Consider the following 10,676-nt stretch of genomic DNA (forward strand, 5'->3'; position numbering starts at 1 on the left):
TTCACAGATGTAAAAACGTGGCGGTATCGTTAAACTGACGCGCCGCGTAAATTGCGTCGAATAAACTGATCGCGGTGTTGTTCGTTTAAATTTTAATGAACGCAACAGACAGAAGAGAGGGTGAGAGGAAATCCTACGGTTCCCGACGTCGTTATTACCTTCGAAGCTTTGTCCGCAAAAATACAGCAACGAAAGCGCGTTAATCTGCGTCGTATCGACGCTATTATTGGCCCTTCATCATCCTACGCTCGCCGCGGGCAGTCTTTCACGATATTTCCGTGAAAATGAATTTTCCCCCGCCCCCATTGCGATACATTATTGCCTATAAGCTGTTAACGGAAAGCGCATCGGGTGTCCTATCGCGTGCAAATACTTTCATTCGTTTGTTGCATTGGTATCCTGGCATTAATCTTAAAATAATCTTTTTTTTTTTTTTTTTGCGAAAATTTTTCGTTCAATTTTATTCATTTATAGAGTGCCAAATTTTTCTGAATTATTATGAAAAAGGTTTTTTTTTATAGATTTTAATTAATCTTTAATGAATTCAATCACTAGATATTTCATATGAAGTATTGAATAATATAAATTTTGTTATAAAGATTTATTTTTTTATCACTTTCATTCAATGTAACTTTATTCTATAAAAAAAACTTAAGGAAAATAAATTTGATCATTTTTTAATAGATTATGTATTAATTTAATTGTAATTTTATTAATATTTCATTAGTTTCTTTCTTTTTTCTTTTTTTCTCTCTTATCTTATGATATTCTTATTTATATCTGTATGAATCATAATTATTCATGGTATATTTTTCAAATGCAATCTTTTATCTTTAAAACCTATTTTTGAGATTTATTTTTTGATTCAAAATTATATCAGTAAACAAAATTATATGATATCCAGAAAATTATTCATATAGAGAAAAAAGAATACTATATATTTATGAATTATAAATTCTATTCAAAATATTCAGTTTAAATTCCATAAAGAATAATTTTCAAATTATATTATATCTCTTCTTTTTATAGATATCATGATGGATATTTTTAAAATCCAAGGAAAGATTTTAACTAGGTATGATCGAGGAAAGTTGAAAAGCTCGGATTGAAATTAAAAGTTTTGATTTTTGAATTGTTTTGAAAAGGTTTGAATTGAAAATTGAAAATTTGACTTCCTCGAAATCACTTGCTAAAAAAGATTTATATCAAATATATGAAAAACAGGAATATATTATGACGTGAAAAAATGATTTCTTTTTCAACGTGATGTTTCTTCATGATCGAATTGATGCGTTGACTTATGATATAATTGAATTATGCAATTTTCTACAATCATTTAAATACATATATATATTATAATTAAATTAAAATTGGCTTGTTAGATGCAAAAATATAATTCTTTGCACTGCTCTTAAATAATTAAAATAATTAGTATTAACTTCGTAAATTTTTGAATAAATATATTAAAGTTTCATATTACATTTATATTGTAAAATAAAATATTGAAATATTAATTTTAAATATTTGAAATATTTATTTTAAAGTTTATAACATTACTAGATAAATATTTGTTAAATTTTAAAGTAGTTAAAAATGTGAAAATCAATCCATGATAATGAGAAACGATTGTAATATTTTTCCCATTTCTCATTTTTTATCAATAACTTGGATATTACTTGATATAAAGTAAAACCATTATTATATTAACTCAAAAATATCAATATAAGTAAATAACATTTTCATATAAAAATTTTTATTGTTAGCATAATAATTTCTGCATAATTGTATTCTAATATCAAAATATACTATCGTTCAGCTTAAATCTAATAATTAAGCTGTCACTAAAGTACAGTTTATCTGGCGCACAGTTGAATTCCTACTCTGAAATTCTGTAAAAAGTTTCGAACATAAACGAGCTAATAATTAGGCAGGCGAACATTCGTTGCTTTAACTTTTGCGAAAATTTATCCATCTGTCTTGTGAGATCGTGAGAATCTGGGACGAGTCACATTAGTTTTAAGTTTTCGATCTAACACAAGAGAGAATTTCGCAAAATTAGAATGCACTTTGAATTCTATTTTTTCTCCCTCTGTGGCATTTAGAAACTAAAAAAAATGTTTAACTAAGCAAATGTATTGAGCAATTTGGAGAAAAAAGACGTAAAAAGCTGAAAAAATTGTTTTGGAAATTTTAGATTCATTTTTTAAAAATTATATCAGATCATCCCATAAATAATGTAATTTTGGAAGTTTCATTTCGATTGTAAAAAATTATTTATTAAATTGGAACAAATAACTTTAATTCGTTCTTTTAAATTTTCAACTGCGAAAATCTTGTTAAATAAACGATGTAATTCAATTGCTAACAAAACTTCAATTATTTTGTAAATTCTTTACAGCATTTTATTTAATTTTTTTTTCTTAATTCATACAAAGAAATCTCATGCAATATATATATGATTTAAATCATATAATCTCAATTTTTTAAAAAATGCAGTTATATTTTTTCTATGCATCATTGTATATTTATAAAAAAAAAAGACTATCAATATTATATCAAGTTTTCATGAAACCGTACAATTTCTTCTATTACAAATCTTCAACGAAACCAGAGTTATAGATTGTTCTAGTTGTATAGTTCATTTATATTGCACAAAATAATAATAGCAAATCCAAAATCTGCAATAAGTAAATATTTACATAAAAATCTCCACCAAACAATACAGAATGTTTTTTTACATGTATAACACTTATCAAAAATGATCAAAATTGAATCTTTTTTAATACATAGTCATACAAAATTCTCAATTTTCTTAATTTCTATGTACAATTGACATCGAAATGAAAAATTAAAATAAGTCTCTTGCTCAATCACCAAAAATTATTTCATTTAAATTCGCCATTATAAAAATGATTAACAATTGTATAAAGGTGTCGACTGGAAAAACTGTTCCACGGTTCCACGAGAACATTTCCCGGACGGTTATCGCCTCGATTACTAGCATGGTGGAATCTTGCGGCTGTGTCGAGGCGATCGTAAAAGGCAATCGCGTAACTATAATCAAGCGGAAGCATACACAGAGCCGGTAAAGCTGTTACCGCCGCGAAAGAGACGAATGCATTCGGGCTTATCCAGCCCGGGACACCCGGAATAACGCCCGCATCCCACCCACGTAAAATTTCATAGGTCTGCGAAATTTCTGCTGAAGAGAGTATTCGAATGACGCTCGAATGTTTCCCTTTCCTGATGCATTGGCGCGTGTCGATCGACCGATATATTGGGAAATTGTTCGAAATCGTTCTCGATAACTCCATTCTGCCATGATCATTCTGTCGATTGAAATATAGTACAAGTGGGAATGTAATACAAATATATATATATTTCTTTTTGATAGATATAAATATTTTCCAATGATAATTGAACTTTTTAATATTAGAATTAACATACTCGTCAATATATTCAACTTAATATTTATTGTTTTTTGCAATTAAAATTTAAATGTTGATTTTTTTAAATGCAAGATTATAATTATATATGTGTAAATATTATTTGAAATTAGAAAGTCTAAATTTTTGTTATTTCGAATTGATTTAATAATTGCGATATTTTTAATTTAATAATTTTGAAATTTTTAAACTTCGTGAAATATTTACAATTTTTACTTTAGAATCTTTTTTTTCCTCCATTTCTAATTCTTCTAAAAATCTCAAATGAGATGAATTGACATAACATTAATGCATAATTTAACATTTCGTAAAAATATATTTTTTTTTTTAAATAAATTGGCAATCTGGCTTTTCAATTGTTATATCAAATTGATTTTAATGTGTATTTTAAATATTTTAAATACATCTAATTATTAAATTATTAAATTTTAGAAATAGGAAAGGATTTGTACTGTTTAGATATTTAGATCATAGACTTCCAAAATTCTAATAATTAATTTAGAAAATTTAATATATTTAAATATTTCTTTTTTTTTTTAAATATTTATTTCTTAATTTAATTTCTTTCAATTTTGATAATCATTTCATTTTTTGTTTTATAAAATTTTATTTTATATATTATTAAGATAAAATTTCAATTGGAAGAACTTGAAAAAATATATTTATAAAAAATAAAATTTATTTGCGAATTTTATATTAAATATCATAAAAATGAATATTTTTTAAAAATTTTGAACCTGTTGAAATCTTATTGTAACGAAAATGAAGTTTTTAAAGAAAATATTAGAATATCAAAATTAAAATAACTTATTAAATTAGATAATTGTCTATTTCTTTATGCAAAGATTATTTTTATAATATTAAAAAAATATTATATTAATACAATATCAAATCCACGCCTTATTCGTAGTTTCGAGCACTATTCAACGGATACTTGAGTTGAAGTAGCACCATCTGAACAGAATTTCCCTGAAGGAGCCTCAGTAATATCAGGGGTGAGAAATACTCCTAATTCGGCGAAAGTAGCTACTGGTTTCCGGTTGCGCGCGTAAAGCTGCAACTTTATGCCACTGCGAATACAAGCATAGCTATGCATAGGCGTCACTGCCCTTAAGTAGTGAGCAGAGTTTCTAAGTTGCTAATAAACTAAATAAGGACTTAAATATGGTATAAGGAAACGGAGTTTGCGGTTTAACGTATAACACGGAGAATTTTAAATCATCTGACACTGACGCCATGAAGTGCGAAAACGAGATAAGTTGTCATTTTGCAAAAATACGTTTACGAAAATATTCGAATATTGAAGTTGAATCGTATTTTTATCATTCTTTTACGACGCGACTCATTTTTTCTCAAAAATAAAATGATGAAAACTATTTTTTGACTCTACTTTTTGAAATGAATTCTTATTGAAATTTATTCTTAATTTTTATTTTTGTATATTTATTTGTGAATATTTTCTTTTATGCTTATGGATATAGAAAAATTAATAAAATTTATTGTATATTTTAAGGTCATTTAAAACATATTATTAAATAAAACATATTATTAAAATGTGAGATAATAAAAAATGCTTTTTTAAAATCATAAAATTTAATATAATTATATAATTATTTAACAATTATAAATATATTTTATAAAATAATAATAATTTAAAAATATTATTTCATGAAATTTTTTTAATTAATTTTAATAAACATAATTTTTTCTGGTTTAACATCTATTTTAATAATTTAAAAATCTATTTTATTTTATAATTTTTTACTATAATTTATTCTTTTTACACATATTTATTACACTAATTTACATATTACTTCGTTGAATCCTTTTTTATTTATTGTTTTTCTTTGTTTATTATTTTTTATTTTCATTGTAAATGTTTCTAAAAAATATTAAGAAAAAATTGTTTAGTATATATGAGTTTCGATCAATACTAATTTTTTTTCAATATAATATAACATTATACAACATATTATATTTATTTTTTATTAAAAAAATATTTTAATATTTAATGAAAAAAGTAAAATCAATGTTGATTATTATTATAAGCTGATCAATACTGTATGATCCTTCCCTATAACATCGAAAAAAGAAAAAATATATATTTTCTTAATGATTACAAAAAAAATAAAAATAAAAATAAAAATTAAAACATATATTAGATTTGCAAAAATATTTAATACCTTATTTTATTTTATACTTCAATTAATCCAATTTACTTATTAACTTGTTAATTTTTTGTTTAATTGCTCCAATATTTTTCATTCAATATATCTGTGTTGTCGTTTTCATCTTTTCCTCATTTTCAAAAATATGGCGCTAGAAAAAATAATTTCATTGCTTTCTGTAAAAAATGCTATTTACTTATATTTCATATATTAGAAATGAATAGATCCAATGTGAGTAATAATTTTTTTATAATTAAAATGAGTAACAATTGATTATTTGTATTAATTTTAAAATCAGATAAGAAATTGAGATATTGATATTTAATCTTACTTACACATCATTGCTGTGGAATTCTTTGTAGAAAATTTTTTTGCATAATTCAAATGAAACAAAGGAATGCGTTGGTTTCATGCTTCTGCTACTTCTTCGAATAATTGTCTAATTGGTATTAATGCATTTTACAATATTAGTAATCCATGAATCAATATTTTATGTAATATTGAAGTCATTCAATGTCACAGATACAAATCAGTATACAATTTTGCTGTTTCTATGAACTTAAATTTGTCTTTATGTTGTAATTGCTTGATATTGCCTTTAAAATAACTTTAAACTTTTAATAAAAAAAAATTAAAAAGATAAAATAGAAATAATATTTTTTTAATTGCAAAATTAGTAAATAATTGGAAACAAACTTTTCAAGAAATTTTGACTAATTTAATATCTTATTATTAGGCATAAATCAACATTATTATTTCAGCCAACAATTCATGATTCGTGAAAAAACTTTGACTTGTATTGCTATTGCTTATATCCTAAATTACATTATATGTCATGTTTTATAAAATTATTTTAATGTAAAATATATTTTTATATACTTAATGTAAATAATACATTTCTGAAGTGCTTTATTATATTCTTTAATACGTAACTAGCCTATTTTATTTTATTTTTTTTTTAATTTGTTCTGAATCTCTTTTTTTTGTATTTATTATATTTTTATCAGTTTTTATTTTTATTTACCATCTTTTAACAGATAATTTGTATGTTAAATGCAACAAACTTTTTCAAAAAATCTTATTCTTTATATAAGATTAATAAATCAAATTTATAACATTGGAGTTAATTTTTTTTCTAATAAAATATTGAATTCTTTTGAAATCTTGAAATATAACATTTCATTGTTGATATTGTATTGCTTAGGACATTACAAACACGTATCTACTATATCATTAGCCATATCATTGTATATTTTGTTTCAAATTCTTCAATTTAAAAAAAAGTTAAATTTTATTATTTAAATTAATAAATTTATAAATATAATATATATAATTTATGTAAAGATAAATTTAATTTAGAAGATATTTAAGTTATTTTTATTGTCTCCAATTTTAGTAAATTATCCAATTTGTAAATTATCAATTTGTTTTTGAATATAATTAACTTCCTCTTGAATAGTTTTTGTTGTTTTTTTTTTCGAAGTCGGATGGAGTCCAAGAGTAGCGAGTCGAGGACGATATCCGATTTTGCCATATAATTATTTTGTTTAAAAGTTACAAAAATATTTAAGAAAGAACAAAAAAGATAAAAATTTTAAAATGATAAAAAAAATTATATATATATAATTTATTAATTTAATAATAATAGATAAATTAAATTTATATTATTATTATCAGATAATATTATTATAATATAATATTATGTAATATTATTGTTATTACTAGAAATCAGTCGCAGTCCATCAAAGAACCATTAAATTTTGGATGACTTGTAAATCGGAATTTGTTTCATTATCAAATTTTTGCTTATATTCTTTTTGTTGCGAATCATCCCTATTTTATTATCATTTTTAATAAAGTGTGCTCATTTTCATGCTAATTTTTTTTTACTTCATCTGAAAATAATCCGGTTGTAGTATCATTTAATAAATTTTGTAATTTTATCTCGGCAGTAATAATTATATGAAGAATGCTTCTTTGATCGCATAACAATTTCTTTTGAATTGTTGTTTTGAATTTTTGTGTAATAAGAAAAAAACTTTTTATCACTTGTGCGAATTATTTCATATTGCATTCGCAACAAATCAACATCTATGTTTACTGCAAAACCTTCGATAATGATAATTCTTTTCTTGTATTTTTAAAATTTTTTTGCTTTTGTTGGAGATACTATTATTTCATGTATCAATTTAGAAGCTTCTGATCCCAAAAAAGTTTTCCGAATTTCTTTTTATTTTCGCTTTCGAAAATTTTCGCTTATTCATTTAATGTATTAAAAAGTTGATTGTCTTTCTTTATTTGATATTGGTAAATCTATAATTTGTGTAACTTTGATTTTGGCTTAAGAATAAATCACAGCGTTTCTTCGTTGATTACCATTTGTATAAATGTGATATCTCAAATTTTTTAATTTAATTTTAAAATTTTTTTTTCCTTCGGTGAATATTTTTTAAAATATAACAATGTAGTTTCCGAAAAATCAAATTTTTCATAAAATGTCAATTTTCATATTACTATTTGATTTCATACAACTGCATCATCATCATAATTTTGACATCTGATGGACCTGACAACAAATTATAAACAAATTTTCAAAATGAAGAAGTATGAAGAAAAATATGTAAAGAAAGTGCAAAATATTCAACAAAATATATAACATTATGCATTATTATGATTTTATAATTTAATTATTTATCTCGTTCACTTAATACTATTATTAATATTAATTATTATTTAATTTTACAAAATTTCATAAAATTTTTTCATAAAATAATATTGCAATAATAAATATTAATTCTTAAAATTAATTTAAATTAAATATTAATTATAATTTATTAAGTATAAACTTATATTCTATACTATTATATTATTATTATTATTCGCATGCCTTATCATTTTTACTCATTTTTTTATATTAGATCGTATCTATAGTATATACATATATAAATCATAACCAATCTCATTATACAATAAATATATGCATTTTGAAAATTCTTACACATTATTTTATTCAATGTACATATTAGATTTTTTAATATTATTAATACGAAAGATTAATAATAATAACTTTAATATAAAGTCTAATAATTTTTGAATATAATAATAAATAAATATAATAATAATATAACATTACAAAATGCCACTATATATACACTTTCAAAGATAAACTTTAATGCTCGAGAAATTTAATCATATTTCGAACCAATTACAATATTGCGTAATATAATATAATTCAAATAAACTAATTTATAAATATTTTGAATAAGTTGAAAGAAAATCAACTTCGTTCAAAATTTAAAAAGTTTTTAAGTATTTCGAACTTAAAAAAAATTCAAATTAATTCGAATTCCAATAACTTAACTGAACTAAATGAGGCTTTTAGAAAGTACGTTACATTTGCTCAGAGAGTTGAACCGCAAGTTAGTCAACATCTGCCAATTATATACATCGGTCAGTTGCAACTATGTACAAATATATATACCGCTATTTACTATCCATGGCTTTAGGCGATACGATGGGAAACTAATTATAATCCCGAAAGTTGCATGGTTACGTGGCCGGCTTTTCGAATGACGCTCCAACTCGTTAGCAACTTTTTCGTTTTTCTTCCTTATCCTGGACGATTTTTTTCTCTGGCATAATTAGAGGCCGGAAACTGTCCGGGGGAAACGTTTTATGAACAGTATCGATGTCGAGAATTGACTGTACCCGCCTCGTCCGAGGTTGAAGATTTATTAAGGAAAGTTTCAAACTTCCGGTTTGATATCGAACTGTTCGATAACGAGAAGAAGAGGATCTGCTGATATATGTATGGAGTAAATAACTTAACTTTAATGAATTGTATTCGATGTTATAAAAAAATTTTAAATGTATAATTTGAATACGTAAAATAAAATTTTAAATTTGATTAAATTCTTATTTAAAATTATAATCTATTTAAATGTAATTAAATTTATTTAACTTGATAAACTGAAAGAATATTAATAAATTTTTATAATATATATAAATAATTCTTAAATGCTCATAAAACAAAGAAGAAAGAAAAATTTATTATTATTATTATTATAAAATTGCTATTTATTTATTTAATAGATTTTCTGAAATGTTGCATACTATTTTTTAAAATTATTATTTTCATTGATTTTATATATTTCTGTTTACCAATTTTTATTTATATTTTATCTTTAAAAAAGTATTTTTTATTATATAAAAATAATTTTGAAATACTGAATAAAAAAATACTGATTGAATAAAAGAAAATAATCATTTTGTAAATATTTTCAATTTGCCTACTTATATTATGAACATCATTTTACATATTCATCTTAAAATATCAATAAATTTATAATATGATTAAAAAGAAAAAAATATTATAATTAAAAATATAATAAAAATGAGGATTAAAAAAGATCAAAAAATATATTCAAAAATATGTTTAAAAAATTAAAAGAAAAGAATTGAAACTTTAAAGTTTTCGTAGATAAAAAATATTATTTATTAAATGTTAAAAATGAATTTTACAGAAACTGTCTTTTATACATAACATTTGAAATATTAAAAGTAATTTTTTTCACTATCAGAAAATAATACGATTGTCATATATATATATATATATATATATATATATATATATATATATATATTATCATTCAGAATATTTTAATCGATTTATAATAATGTTATTTAAATTTTATCAGAATGTAGAAATAAATGATTATTTAAATAAGAATATTTATTTTCATGAAATTAATAAATTAGTAATTATAATTGTATTATTTGTATAAATCAGTTATTAAAATATAGCAATATCTATAGATAATATTATTAAATTTAATAATACCTAATACCTAATTAGGTATATGATTCATTGATATATATCTATCATTTTAATATATCTATATGTATTTATATTATTGATTGATAATTTAAATAATGTAAAAAAAATATAATTTCGTAAGCAGTATTAAAATTCTCTCCTTTACTTTGATTTTTTTCAATTTAATTTTATGATATAATGCTATCCATACATAGATATACTATTTAAAATATATTACTATTAAAA

Source organism: Apis florea, unplaced genomic scaffold, assembly GCF_048593485.1.
Source record: "Apis florea isolate Af1SG1 unplaced genomic scaffold, ASM4859348v1 contig_2190_pilon, whole genome shotgun sequence".
NCBI classification, from domain to species: domain Eukaryota; kingdom Metazoa; phylum Arthropoda; class Insecta; order Hymenoptera; family Apidae; genus Apis; species Apis florea.